The sequence below is a fragment of the Lethenteron reissneri genome, chromosome 35, assembly GCF_015708825.2.
Source record: "Lethenteron reissneri isolate LAM-NWPU_2019-01 chromosome 35, ASM1570882v1, whole genome shotgun sequence".
Classification (NCBI taxonomy): Eukaryota; Metazoa; Chordata; class Hyperoartia; order Petromyzontiformes; family Petromyzontidae; genus Lethenteron; species Lethenteron reissneri.
In genome coordinates this window covers 4,190,227-4,205,930 of record NC_083813.1, presented here as the reverse complement: position 1 = coordinate 4,205,930, position 15,704 = coordinate 4,190,227, and the positions used below count along the sequence as shown (strand labels likewise).

General features: G+C 45.4%; 1 protein-coding gene across 1 annotated transcript in view; it reads left to right on the top strand.

Moving 5' to 3' along the window:
* Positions 1 to 4,034: 4,034 nt before the first annotated feature.
* LOC133350830 (chromodomain-helicase-DNA-binding protein 7-like) overlaps positions 4,035 to 15,704 on the top strand; it is a 164,753-nt gene continuing 153,083 nt past the window's right edge. Inside the window, 1 exon segment of the mRNA XM_061565600.1 lies at positions 4,035 to 4,151. The gene's annotated coding sequence lies outside the window, so the exon portion shown is untranslated.

Here is a 15,704-nt window from a genome sequence, read left to right as displayed (position 1 = left end):
AAATGTTCTTCGTCATAATAGCAGTCCTGTAAGGTGTATGTTTGCGAATTCCTCTTGCATTGTTTGAATTTAAAAGTTAATTAATATATAGTAGCTTTTTTAGGCTTGGTGTTAATATATTAGAGTTACAATTGGTAAAGTGTCACTGAGAAATTTCAAGTGCTAATGAAGGATGGCCTGAGAGGCATTTTTAAACATCATTTTAACAGTGAACTGTTCTGTATTATCTATATATGGAATCTCCTTTCAAGCCAGTTGCTATTAGTTTGTGCTTTCTGGGATTAAACCTTTACATGTTAGAATCCAATAACAAATCAATACTTGTGGAGTTAATTCTGGTAAACAACTTGAATTGTCTATGAAGATATGAGAACTTAAAAGAAAAAGCATTATCTTCATATCACTGTTTTAAAAGTACTGTATTGGTCCCTGTAATACATTTGATTCAGAATGTTAAATGATAAAACATATAGCACTGTGGTTCTTAAGCAAATTGTTCACTGTAGTGGAATTGTTTTTTTGGCCTCAGCTTTAGACTTTGTATCCCCGAGTGCAAGTTTATCTCAACATTTTAAAGTTACAACTGCCTAAGATTGGATGGTCATGCCCTTGGTGTTTGAGGTTGATGTATTTGTCCAGGTGCAATTAAATAGTCAAATTGATTTGTTTCATCTTCTTTATACTTATTTCTAATCATGTTTTTGATACTTAGTATTTTGGTTTTCATGTTTTTCCCCCCCCAGGTTTCACCTATGAAATCACTTAATCAAGATGACCTTGCACTGATATTGCTGAAGATCCTGAAGAAGAATGACACTGCAACACATCTTGAGTGTCCTTGCTTCCACATAATGTATAATTTAATCTACCCTTTAAATAGTTATTGATTTTAGAAAACCACTTCCGGACATATGATTGCATTTGAAATATGATCGGTTAGACTTTGTGGCTTTGCACGTGGTGTGGGTTGAGTGCATGACTTGTGCATACAGCTAAATTAGTGCACTCAATACACACCAAGGTAAAACACGTGGTGACTCCCATCGTTTACGGAATAGCAGACAAAGCCTACTCCCGTGAGTACTTTGAAATGTTAGCAGCAATGCAACATACCACCAGCATTATCATCGGAGCTTCCACAACAGTAGAGTTAATTCATGCACTGCTGACATGATGATTTCACCCATAGTTGGTGCAGTCGAATCTTAGTCTTAATGAGAACCTCGCTATATATTCACGTGCACCCAACATAAATTGAGTGCATTGCATTCACTGTTATAAATGGATAATCTGTGCAATCTGGCCGTGAAAACTGTAACAACTGATTTGTGCACCAGTATGTGGCCAGCAAAGATATAAGAAAGATTAACAGCTTTCAAAGGGTAGAATCTCCATTTTGTAGCAAAAAAAGCAATGGCTGATGGAAGACAACCACAATATATTATTACCGTACATGGTGCATCGGCCTTTTATGGGCATCTGTGCATCCACACAAAAAGACAGCAAGCACCGTGACGGCAATGATCGTCAATATTGACGTAAAAGAAAAACACCTCGGGCAGTATTTGAAGGTGGATCCAGATCAAAATGAAATCGTGCCACACCAGAGCATGTTGGGGTGTTTTGGAAAATATCACGAAAAACAACATGCTCATGCCACTAAAGGAACATTCATGCGTATACCTGATATGACGTGGGTCAGAAACGTGCACTTTGACAAAGGAAATGAAACAAAACCTACAAAGTGCACAAGCATGGAGAGACGTGCGTGCTTGGAATTATACATAACATGGGTCAAAACACACGTTCCTGGCATTTAACTTGGCCGCTAAAGGTCTCTACATTCGTAATTATTGAACCATGACCCTTGATTGCAATTTGTGCACCCCTACAACCCTCGGCCGTAATTATAATATATATTGGGGGGGACACATCCCCCTCAATATTCAAATATTCTAAAAATGCCCCCCCCCCCAATATATTGCTATAAAATAGATATCTCTTGGTTCTTTCGGTAAAGTCACGTAGAAGGGAAGTAATATAATACAAATAAAACAATACAATTCTCACGACGTTTCGGCCACAACGCAAGCAGCCGTCCTCAGGTGAAGAACAGGTCTGTCTTCTACGTGATGAACCAAGAAGATGAATCCCTGCAGTCACGAAAGCTTTCAATCGAAATAGATTTCTGTTTATATGATTGTGGTTATGGTTGTACTTTATTAATCCCTAATCTCTGCCATTACATACAATGAAACAAGAAAAGGTAAAAAAGAAAAACAGCAATATAATACAATACACATTGTAAAAAATAAAGAAAAAGTCCATCCTATGTGTTAGTGAATTTTTGATATTTTAGGCAGGAAATTAGTTTTCAAATTTAGATTTTTTTTTTGTCTGGGGGGGGGGGGGGGGTCAGACATTTGTGAGGATGTCTGACGGGGGGGGGTTGAGGAATGTGACGTCACATCAAAATGCGCAACTTTAAATAAATATAAACACGTTCTACTTAATTAAATAAACTTTTTAATGTTTTCTCCTACAACATCAGAGTGCAGCGCCACATTAAATACGCACTACAATGGCAATAGTTTAAAGCGATTTCAAGAATGTTTTTTTGGGGGGGGGGGGCAGAGCTTTGTGACATCATATTTGAGGGTGTGGTCTGACTTTGTGACGCCGTGTGACGAGGGGGTTGTAAAAAAATCGCTTGACGTCATTTATGGACGGCCCCTAAAATATATCGATGACTTTTCGTTCGATGTCCCATCCCAGAATGGCCCACGTGGCGCGTAGCACCGCGTGACCCGCGCCGGGTTGTGGGTTGAAATGTGAAACGTGCGAACCGCCACGAGGCGGCGGGCGAGGGGAGGCCTCGTGCAGACGAACGTGGGCTGCGCGCGCATTCCCGGAAGCACTGTCAAATGTCAAGCATAATTAACATAATTTATGCGCATTTCGGGTTAACTGATTGACGGGGTACACTGTCGTGCGAGCACAATTCATGCGCCACGGTGCATTCGGTCCTTTCGATTACCAGATGCTAACATACGTAATTTTTGTCCAAAACGTAAATAGTAGGTTAATTAACATAATATATGCACACCGCTGACAGACGTGGACGCTAGCTATATTAACATAATGTATGCGTCCGTCCGGTTATTTTATTGCGGCGTGTATTATGCCACCACAATTGATGCACCACGTGTATTCAGGCCTTATAATACCCGGAAGCTAACATACTTAACGTAATTGACGTCCAAAAAGTAAATGCAAGATAATCGGGCGCAAATTTAACATAATATATGCGGATATTTCGTCGCGAACGTTTAGCATAATTTATGTGCCTGTCGGGTGACTTTTTTGGCGCACATTCATTCAATATCCGGAAACTAACATACGTAATTTATGCCCAAAATTCCAGTAGGTGTATTTACCATAATTTATGTGCAATGTATTAATTCGCCCATATCCGGGATTTTTTTTGCAATAACGAATTAACAATTTGTAATAGCCTCGGAGCTTTTCATACAGCGTTTTAAATTAATATTTAAAATTTTAATCTGTGCTCCCCTCTAATTAACATAATTTATGCGGTTCCAACGGTGGTGCATCCGGGGCCTGAATTGCGCGTCCGGGATTCTCTTCCGGGGTCCTCTCATTAACATAATTTATGCGGTTCCAACGGTGGTGCATCCGGGGCCTGAATCGCGCGTCCGGCATTCTCTTCCGGGGTCCTCTCATTAACATAATTTATGCGGCGCGTGACGTCACGCGGCCAGACGGTTGCGCGTGACGGGGAACGCTGCCCGGCACGAAGGATTCCGCACAAAATAAAATGCCGCGCGCCGCGCCCTTTAAAAAGTAGAAAAAAAAATTAAACATCAACCCCTTCCCCCCCCACACACACAAAAAAACGAATAAAACACAACGCACGATGCATGACACCCCCAGAAATCGTCCACTTAAACCTGCATTACTCTGTAAAAAAAATCATAGCGTACGCCCAAAGCGCCATCCAATCAGCAGAGGCGTAACGAATATGCAAATGAGGCGTTAGAAGCTACACAGCGCCGTGCAAAGGCGATCTTATTCTAAACTTCGCAAATATCCTTCGCGTTTCTAACTTCGCCCCTCGACGTTGTGTCTCGGTGAGTTCGCGGTTTATTCCCTTGGTTTTTTTCTCGGTTAAAATTCCCCTCGTAAACGTTCGGTATTTCACGGAATGTACCCCCCATACCCCCCTCACGGCGTGTTGCCCTGTGATGAGCGCGGCGCCTCGAGCCCTGGGCCCATCGCAGCCGCCTCCTCCTCAGGCCTCTGTGGTGATGGCGGTGGGAGCCGCGGCGGCTGCTGCTGTTGTTGTTGCCTCGGTTGTGTTTGCTGGTTGTGTTGAGGTTGGGGAGTAGGAATGTGGCGAGAGGGGGGCGGCAGCGCTGCTGCCCCCCTTCTCTCTCTCTCTCTCAAGAGTTCATTGTCAAGTTGTTCATTGTCAGGAGTGGGGGGCGGGCATCGTCCGTGTGTGGTAGCAGTGGGGGTGGGGGGGGACCCCAACCGGGACCCCAGCGACCCAGACCCCCCCCCCGTCCTTCACACCTCCTCCCCCACCCCCCTGCCTCCCCTAGCTCCCCCCCCAAACTACCCCCCCCCCTGCCTCCCCTTCCCCCCCCCCAAACTACCCCCCCTGCCTCCCCCTCAACTACCCCCCCAACTACCCCCCCCTGCCTCCCCTTCCTCCCCCCAACTTACCCCCCCCCCTGCCTCCCCTTCCCCCCCCCCAAACTACCCCCCCTGCCTCCCCCTCAACTACCCCCCCAACTACCCCCCCCTGCCTCCCCTTCCTCCCCCCAACTTACCCCCCCCCCTGCCTCCCCTTCCCCCCCCCCAAACTACCCCCCCTGCCTCCCCCTCAACTACCCCCCCAACTACCCCCCCCTGCCTCCCCTTCCCCCCCCCAACTACCCCCCCCCCCTGCCTCCCCTTCCCCCCCCCCAAAATACCCCCCCTGCCTCCCCCTCAACTACCCCCCCTGCCTCCCCTTCTTCCCCCCAAACTACCCCCCCTGCCTCCTCTTCCCCCCCCCCCCCACCAACTACCCCCCCCTGCCTCCCCCACCAACTACCCCCCCCACCAACTACCCCCCCCCCACCAACTACCCCCCCCCCCACCAACTACCCCCCCCCACCAACTACCCCCCCCCCCCACCAACTACCCCCCCCCACCAACTACCCCCCCCCCCACCAACTACCCCCACCAACTACCCCCCCCCACCAACTACCCCCCCCCACCAACTACCCCCCCACCAACTACCCCCCCCCCCCGAGTGCTACCGCGCGACCTTCCCGCATGGACGCGAGCGCGCGGCCATTTCAAGCGGCGCATTATTTAATTATTTAGATATCTTCCCCCCTCCATCCACCGCCATCCACCCTGACACGTTGGATACGAAGCGGTGTGGGGGGGCTCAGTGGGGAGGGGGGGGGCTGACGGGGGTAGATTGCGTCGGGCAGGAGCGGACCCGTGGGAGGGAGCGGAGTGGGGAAGCTGCGGGGGGTCCATGGTGTGGAGGGGCTTTAAGGGAGGTCGCAGTGGAGGGGCCAAGTGCGGGGAAGGGCGTGTGGGAGGGGAGGGCCCGTGTGTCTGGCAGGCGGTCGGGCGTGGTGCAGGCCACCCACCGCCTCGCGTGTGCTGTCCCCGGCCTTCATCGGTGCGCTATCACAGCCACTTGCCACAATAGTCTGTTCATACTATACGGGGGGGTGGGGGGTCTTTGGGATGGGGTGTGGGGGGAGGGGGTGTGTGGGAGGGGGTGTGTGGGAGGGGGTGTGTGGGAGGGGAGGGGGTGTGGGAGGGGGTGTGTGGGAGGGGGTGTGTGGGAGGGGAGGGGGTGTGGGAGGGGGTGTGTGGGAGGGGGTGTGTGGGTGGGGAGGGGTGTGTGGGAGGGGAGGGGGTGTGTGGAGGGGAGGGGTGTGTGGGAGGGGGTGTGTGGGGGGAGAGGGTGTGTGGGGGGAGGGGGTGTGTGGGGGAGGGGGTGTGTGGGAGGGGGTGTGTGGGGGGAGGGGGTGTGTGGGGGGAGGGGGTGTGTGGGAGGGGGTGTGTGGGATGGGGTGTGTGGGAGGGGGTGTGTGGGGGGAGGGGGTGTGTGGGGGGAGGGGGTGTGTGGGAGGGGGTGTGTGGGGGGAGGGGGTGTGTGGGGGGAGGGGGTGTGTGGGAGGGGGTGTGTGGGGGGAGGGGGTGTGTGGGGGGAGGGGGTGTGTGGGATGGGGTGTGTGGGAGGGGGTGTGTGGGGGGAGGGGGTGTGGGGGGAGGGGGTGTGTGGGAGGGGGTGTGTGGGAGGGGGTGTGTGGGGGGAGGGGGTGTGTGGGAGGGGAGGGGAGATTGTGTGTGTGAGAGGAGGGGGTGTGTGGGGGGAGGGGTGTGTGGGAGGGGGTGTGTGGGATGGACCAATGAGGGGGCGGTCTCCGTGGCGCGCGCGTTGCGCGGGAAACTGCGTCGGGCACCACGTGCTCCTCGTGCACGTGGTGCCTGGACAGACGAGGAGCGTGACCCCTAATGACCCTGCAATCCCATTGGAGTGTTACCAACACGACTCACCCATTGGGAATGAATATGCGTCGGTCCCTTTTCGAATTCTGTTTGGTGTTCGCAAGCCAGCTCCTATGTAATTATATTGGGCGTTAACAGGGCCTCGCCATATTAGGACTAAATGTGCATGTTAATAAACCAGACCCTGTATACTGTATTACCATGCGATGTCTAAAATCTAGCCTTATGAAATCATAATGAGCCGTTTCACTAGTTATAAAATCACGTGGGGTGTTAACAGACATGAAGCCTAAGGGAGCTATTGGCAAGTCTGCTCTCATGGGGATAAAGTGGAGGGTTATCATGCAGATTAATTCCCATATAGGGCCCTGTTAACAGCGAATGTAATTACACCTCATGTGATTATCCAAGGGTTGCTTTTCAATCCTCCACGTTTTTTGCCAGATGACAAAGGCAACCCTTGTCCAGTCACATTAGGTGTTTACAAATCATTGCCAATGAAATCCCTTTGGGTATACCTGGGCCTTATATGGGAATGATTCTGCATATTAAGAAGGGTTGTGGAATAGAATCCCATTGTACATTAACCTTCCCTGGGAAATTCCATTGCATTTAACAAGTATGGTTATATGTAGTCCCATTGTTAATGGCCATGCCCTAATCGTATTTCATTTGCATGTTTACAAGGCTGTCCCTGTACCACCCCCTTTTGCTGTTGACAAGCATAATTGTGCACCTATTAAATCCTATTGGGTGTTAAAAACCCCGTCACTATAAAATTCCACTGATGTAAACAGGTTTGACCCTATATAGTTTTATGGGTATTTGCACACCTGGCTCTATAACATTTATTAGGCATTTCCAAGCCTGGCCTATAGCAGTTCATTGGATGTTAACCTTCCTGGTTCAATGGGATTGAGCGTGTGTTACCGAACCATGACCCATTGGGGTTACACTTACATGTTAACAAAGCTGTTCCAGTAGTACCTGTTGGATGGTAGCAAGCTGGTCATATAGCACCCCTGTGGGTATTGACAAACCTCCCCCAAAGGACTACAATTTGTGTGCTGACAAGTCCGGCCCCAAAGATGTATGTTGGCTGTTAACAACCCTGGCCCAGCGGGTGGCTCGGGTTTCAGAACACTGAGCCAGAACTGTTGAGGTCTTGGATTTAAATTTGTGTTTCAAATGCCGATGATAAAACCAAGTTCCCAAGTGCAGATAGTTGATGTCACCAATCACTTCACAAAAGTGCATAATACAGTTTCAATGCATGTCACTTCAACGTATTTCAGTTCATGTATATTCATTGAATACTGCTGAACATATAGGCATGTTCATCGTGTGGATAATTATGCTTATCGAAGGGACTGCAGAAGTAGTTTTGTGACATTCTCTTATGGGGGCATTTTCTAACAGGTGGTGCACTGCTCACTGTGTGAGTTCCCACTATAGTTTTTCATCTCATAGCATCCCATTAGTAGTACATTAGGAAGACAACAAATGCAGTAAAAAACCTACCCCTGGACCAATGACGTTGAACTATACTAATTAAATCATTGTTAGGGTTGGTGTTATTGTTGTTGAGATGCAGTTGGATTTCAATGTTTTTCGTGATTATTCTATTGTATTAAGAGTTCCAGCGGCAGCAATATTCGTTACCACAGGTTGTAATGTTACTATGACATGGGGCTTCACTTCTGTCATTGTCACAATTTTCCTTTGAAGCAAAAGTGCAGCCAACACATTTACAGAAAAAAATATACAATTTTGCTGTTTCTTTTAGTAATGATGTGGAGAACGGTCAATGGCGAAGCCAGGATTTTCAGGTAGGGGGGCAACCCCTCCAGCAATGAAAAATGATAGTAAGTAAGGACTTGTCCCTTGCTGTTTATTCGACGCTTGTACGGCGATGGCACAGCCATCAATCGAGGGTCTAATTCGAACCGCGTGTGATCTGCATCGCGTTCGCTGAAGGTATGGGAAGTCGTGTACTGTATACGCAACTGCACACAATTCTGAGTCACGTATAACTGCTTTGCCGTTACTTATTGCCAATTATGGACTCAGACTATTGTCCTATCATCTCATAGAGTCCCTGGCACGTAATAATATGCTACACAGTGGCAGTGGGGGTCGAAATCCCTAATTTCGATCGGATCATTGGGGGGGGCACGTGCCACCACACCCCCTCACTCGCTCTGCCAGTGAGAACGGTTACAAAGTAAGAAATGTTGAAAATATGCCATTCCTTTTTTTCTGTAGTTCCCACCTAGGAGGGAAAGTGATAGTTTTCATGCATTGGTCTAGCTTCAGTGGTGTGGATGAGTTTCAGGTTAACTCCGGAAGATTATTCATTTAAGCCGACAACCTATCCAGCCGCAGTGAATCGTCAACTGGAAACATGTACGCAGGCTGAGACAATATCAAATACTACACACCATCACATCCCATCCAGACACATACTACATGACAGATTAATGATTTTTGGAATTACTCCTTAATGTCACTGTGTTACTGCGGAGAGATTGGTCCATTAGTCTGTTTTCGAAAAACTCAGATATGTCTTTTGACAGCAACAAAGTGAAACACATTAAGAGAATCGCTAGATATTTAATTGGATGGGTTATCACAGATCGTTTTGTTAGGAATAAATGTCCATAATAAGAATAAACCATTGCGTCAGCCCAAATTCAGATTTTTTACTGTACATAGTCCTCTTGTTGTCAATCTACTGCAGGATGAGGACTCCCCACATTTTGGGGACCATGAGGTCAGTGCGGTTTGAAGGTGAGGGAGCGCATTGCAGATTTGACTGCATTGCCCTCTGCTGCCACATCGCCGACGATACCTGTCCTTTCCACATGGTGGTCACCCATAAAAACACTATCCAGGCCAAAAGTCTGCTGAGCTTACGTGGTCTTACGAGATGTAGTGAAAGCAATGTACTGCACACAAAACAATAAAGTGTATTAAATAACATTGCAAAAGAGCGAATGTCAATGGGCGCTTGCTTAAGGACGTCAAATACGTGTGAATAATTTAATCTAGGCCAATTCAAATAGGCCAGTCAATATTGTCAGATCACATAGCCATTGAAATCTTCCATTAAAAGGGGGAAAAAAGGTGAGCATCCCTGGCCCAGAAAGTAAAAAAAAAACACGACGCTGCAGCGGAAGACATCGGGCGAATTCAAGTTTCAAGTTCATTTATTAGGTATAGCCCTGTGAGCCATTCGGCTCTTGAATCGGGTGCAACCGCAACAAACAAAAAACAAAAACATGAACAATAAAACATCTTAAAGTGACTATGTGACTATGTGCAAACAGAAAATCCAAGAAAAGACAGCAAAATATTGCAGAAAAAGCACTGTACACCAACGCTGTGCAAAAATCCCAGTGGGATGCAAGTCAAACAACAACCACAAGACAACTTAGATTAAGGCCATCAGTCTAACTCCGCACTACAACAAACAAACATGGCCATGAATTAAGCCTGGCTTTAAACACATAACCCCCATCTCAATAGAACTCTGACTGTGGTGACAGAGACATCAGTGGGAGTGTACAAGTGGGAGGCCAAATTTCGATTTAAAGCTTTCGTGACTGCATGGATTCATCTTCTTGGTTATTTCGGTAAAGTCACGTAAAATGGAAATAATAAAATAATAAAAATAAAACATAATAAAATAAAATTTTAATAATGTTTTATTTTTCTTATTTTATTATTTGGAAATAATAAAAATAAAACATAATAAAATAAAAATTTAATAATGTTTTATTTTTATTATTTTATTATTTCCATTCTACGTGACTTTACCGAAAGAACCAAGAAAGAAGTGGGAGGCCACTGAGTTTCGGTGCGGGTAGGCAGAGCCTGGCAAGGGGAGTGGGGGGGGTTATTGGGGGCGGGGGGTAGGGGCGTGGCAGAGAGGGTAGGGGGCGTGTCCGGGGGCGTGGCATGTGGTAGGGGGCGTGGTATGTGGTAGGGGGGCGTGTCCGGGAGCGTGGCCTTGTCTCGCGTTTCCCTATGGGGCGGGGACTCCCGAACTCGGGGATGGGTCTCGTCCCACGTTGCTTGCTGCCGCCAAGCTGCGGCGGGCGGGGTTAGGAAAATCGGAGGCTCCGTGGCACACGCCGGGGTTCAGTAGGCCTCGGCCGAGCGCGCTCGCAGCGCCGTCGCTCCCGGCTTGTGAGGCTCACCACCACCAGCACCACCCGCTAAACTCTCGCGTTTAAAACGATAACGAGCCACCCCTCCCCCCCCCCCAAAAAAAAAAATTGAGGGTATAAGCGACACCAAGTTGTGTGTTTTTTGTGTTGTAAAGAAATAAATATATATAGTAATATAAATATTTTATTAAGGCGAGGGCGCGCGCACTGTACGCGAATCGCTCCGCCCGTACGCCTGCGTCGCCTTTTATTCTTGTGTGTGGGATTTTTTTCCCCTCTCTCTCTTCCCCCCCCCTCGTGTGTGTTAGCCGTCTCGTATCTATTTGTTTCACTCGCCATTACCACCATCATCTCGGGGAGTTTTAAATTTTTTTTATTTTGTTACATTAACAAAAGAAATATCATAATCGGAAGTTTCCGCGGCGTGAACACCGCGAGGCGGAGAGGCGACAGAGCGACGGGTCGCGTCGATGAGTCGGACGACGCCTCGGCCCTTCGCGGGTGGACATTTAACATCGTCGTACAGGTGAACGCAACCTCCAGAGACCCACAGCAACATCGACAGTATACGCTAACAAACCTCGCGTGTGTTTAAAATGTGCTTTTGATTGTTCCCACAGCGAGTAAGTCTCGTGATAAAGAGGTTCCCGCATTGACAGCGTTTGCCCGTGACGATGGTGGTGGTGATGATGGGTCTGTATGGGGGTGGTGGTGGTGGCGGTGATGTGACATTTGATTTGGAGGAGGCCGAGGAGAATTGGTGAGCAAAGATTGGGGTGCACTGTGGAGAGTTTGATGCCGGAGGATCTTTGAGTGCTAGGAAATGTCTTGGTCGAGATTGAGGAAGTTGGTTTGAAAGTATAGTTCTGATGTACAATTTGTGTACTGCCGAGTGGCAGCACATACACAAAGCCCCTCGGACAAACGTTAGGTCGGCGTTTGTAATATTTGCAAAGCAGTAGGTGCATGCATAGCCTCTGTGAGGCTGGATGATAACCGTGACATTTGAATGGGCATGGCCGCTATTGCAGTACAGCAACGAGTTCCTGAATATCTGTGTGTGGAGCTTAGCGTTAACCACCTGGCACGTGTGGAGTTTGTCCAGGTAGGGTGCCCCTCCAGCTTAACAAACACTCGTTTAGGGAATGGGTCAAAGATGTCAGAGGCTTTCTTGAATAAATAAGGGCAGCATTGTTGTTGAGAGGGTCTTGAAAGGTTGAGGAAAGCAAGAAAGTTGAGAAGGTTGAGGTTGAGGATGGTGGCGTAAAATTACTATGTAGTGATGTGAATCCGAGAACGAGCAGTCTGACAAAAGACCTCGGATCAACTCGCAATCCAGATTTGCGACGTTTCCCAAGGTCCAGACCCAAGCATTACTAAATGTGAAAAGGTGGATGACGTATAGACGTGAAGACTAGTTTTGTTCATGTAGCTGCAGAGTGGAAGAATAGGCCTTTTTCCCCATCACAATTCGGTGAGAGTGAACTTGTGATGTTTTGATTGTTATTGTTCAGAGCAGATGTATGGAGATCTATACATCTGTGTAACTCTTATTTCTTAATTGTAAGTTGGTTGATAATTTGTGGTGCACACCATTCTTGATTCCAAAATATGGGAAGATGGACACTTATGCCCGTGTGTGGTGCTAGATTATCCATTATGGATGTAAAACAATTGTCACCATTGTGGTTGCAACCACAATTCGCCAAAGCTAAAACTGCCCATTTATATACACTGGACTCAGAGGGCATTGATAACAAACTTATCATATATGTTTCCCTAAATATTATGTAATTTATGTATGGTATGTCCAACATGGATTACAAAGTATTCTGGTACTTTACCTGGACAAATATGAGGTTGTTCGGTTAATTTAATCGATATTGATGGTTTTCATTGACGTCCACTCATGGGCCTGCATTTCCACCTTTCCCTCTGGGCATTGCTGGGGCCGAAAATTTCACATTGTGGTTTTTTAAACCAACCTTTGTAAGTGGGTACAAGACTACTTACAACCCCCACGTTTGTTTATTAAAGTGGTGATGCACATAAATAACCACTGAATTTGTGGATCAACAAAATTTCCCCCAAAGGTTGTTAAAATATCTAAATTGTAAAGTAACACAGATGCTGCATGCATATCTTGCACACTGAAAGTGGTCAGCTGTAGAAAATAAAACATTCAGTTTGTTGGAAATTGTTTCACTGGTTAGAAGAACTTCATTAAAAGCGCTGTGCATTCTTGATTTGAAGTTTTCTTGACTGCAGGGATCCGTACTCTTTGGTTCTTTCGGTAAAGTCACGTAGGTATAAAATAAATTAAATCACGACGTTTCGGGCGCAACACAAACGTACGTCATCAGGTGGGACAACCACAGCAAGAAACAATTGCTGAAGGTGCATGTTTATTTTAAGTAGCGCAGATTTATGTTTACATGTTTTGGAATGATGAATGTTGAACTTATTTTGCACCGTACGTAGCCAACCGTGGTAATCTGGGGTGAACAGTAAATTTGGCTGTGAATTCAATGTTATCAATAAGCAATTGGAGTACGAAATAACATCAACTTTTAAATGACAGTGAATAATTCCCATGAATAAATAATCCAGGTTGATACTTTAGGTGAGCGAATAGAAAATGCATACAATAAAAAGCATAGAGTTATTAATTACAACACAATTTCAATTGCCCACACATTTAATATTCATTGCTTAATAAATTATAAAATAAATTACTTGACATGCCATTTTCAAACTTCTGAGAACATATAGCTCTCTGATGTGTTGTTTGGTCATACAGCATGTTGCTTGGCATGGAGAGCGGCAGTGTTCACGGTTAGCACGCTGCGTTAAGAACCTGGTGACCCGAGTTCGATTCCAGCTCACGGCCAACACCAGTGACGATTATCTGAACCTTTTCTGGGCCTCCCCAAGGTTGACTCCGTCTCAAATGAGTATCAGGTGCAGTGTGTAAAATCATCACCACTGGGGAGAAAAAGGTGGCTGTGCACGGTGCTGGTCACCCACACCCTCGTGTGCCGTACTGGCCTTCATAGCTGCTCACTAACAGCACTTGCACCAACACTCTGTTAAGGCTACACGGGAGATCTTTGTTTTGTTTGGCATGATGTTTGACATTTTGTTCCACGTGCTGGGAACTCTTTCTTCCTGGAGAAGCTCCCAGCACTGAAGACGTTCCCAGGACGTGGTGCAAAAACTTCAAGCGTCATGCCGAACAACACGCGGTGCAACTTGAAAACACATCAGAGAGTTATAAAATGCAAGCATGAAAACCTACATACTGTAGTATTTTGAGAAAATGTTTCAAATGTTAATGCTATCAAAAATTATTCTGTTTATCCCAGCTGGCAGACTTTGGATCGGCTCGTCAATTATTTTCTAAGCTTATGGTAATGCTGTCAGCAGCACACCTGCAGAAAATGAAACAATACTTTGCAATACACTGGGAGTTTATTGGCAAATTTCAATCTGTGTAAAAGTCCGGATACTTTTTTGTCTGGGTTCATCCTAAAGTTATCCAAAGGATTAAGGTCGTTTATTTTAATTAAGCAGTATTTTGCATGCATCTATATTATCATATTTTACTTTCTTACTATCAATTATTTAGGTAAGAAAACCAAGACAATTTTTTAAATGCCAGTTTGTATGGAGGTTACTTTTTTTCTCTTAAAAATAAAGCTCGTTTTACTTTCAGAATTTCATTTTCCAACAGGTGTTAGGATTACAGCAGTGTTTGAAGACCAGGCTAAAACCTGGCAGGAAGACGCTAGGAAACATTTACACCGACTTAATTTTCCAAAGTTTCCTTACCCCAGTGTATTGCAAATGTTTTCTTGAAATACCTCATGATTAATCTATAATTTTTTTTTCTTTTGTCCTGGTCGTCCATCAAATGTAAAATCAAATACTTCTTTGTTAACAACATTCCTTTTTTTACCATACCTTCATATATATAATTCACATCGGTGGGATATCATACGTTGACTATATAAATTCACTTTTGCAAAAATTCAAGAAGCTTAACATTGAACAGTTTTCATTATTTTGTAGTCACAGTTTGTGTACATTGGGGAAGAACACAATGTAGCACTTTACATTGAAGAGCTGAGAAGCCACAATTTCTCATGTTACACCAATATCTGTTGGTATTCTTTGGTTCTTTCGGTAAAGTCACATAGATAGAAAAAAAATAATAAAAAAGTGAATCAATGCTGATGACGACCGCTTGTGTTGCAATCAAAACGTCGTGGCTTTTTGTTATTTTTTTATTTTTCAGGCTACAGTCTACATTATCGACTGCCAGTACACTCACTCCAATTAAGAACCAGGCTAAAGTTTAAATTTAAATTTGTAATATTTCTTTTCACTTTCTTTTTATTACATTTTTTCTATCTACGTGACTTTACCGAAAGAACCAACGAATAGGAATTCCTGCAGTCACGAAAGTTTTAGTCAAAATTCAATATCTGTTGGCTTGAATTTTTTTTCATTTTGGTACATTTTCATTAAATTCAGAGACAAAATATGTAGAGTGCACTGAACTTATGTTTTGATTGGAGCCAAACTGGGCATTCACTTATTCCATTTAACTCTTTGTAATTTAAGATAGATAATCATAAAGGCTGCTCGATGTGATATATTTAAGCTAAAAATTACAGTCCGATTTTGAGATTCATAATCATGGAATCAGGCTCCACTTGCATCGTTTCAGCCAATTACTCAGGGCTATATATATGATAGAGGTCAAGAATGCCTCGATATTCTGCAATCTTTACCATAGATAAGCATTGTGAGCATTTAATCAAGTCTCATGCCATTAGACATTGCATTGATTACAATAATACTGCGTGTGGAATGGGTGGGTATGTTGTGCACTGAGGCTGCTCAGTGACTTGTTCTCATGTGCTATATGTTTTACATGCAAAAATATAAATTTTAATGCTAACTTGTTGCAGTTCACTTGTC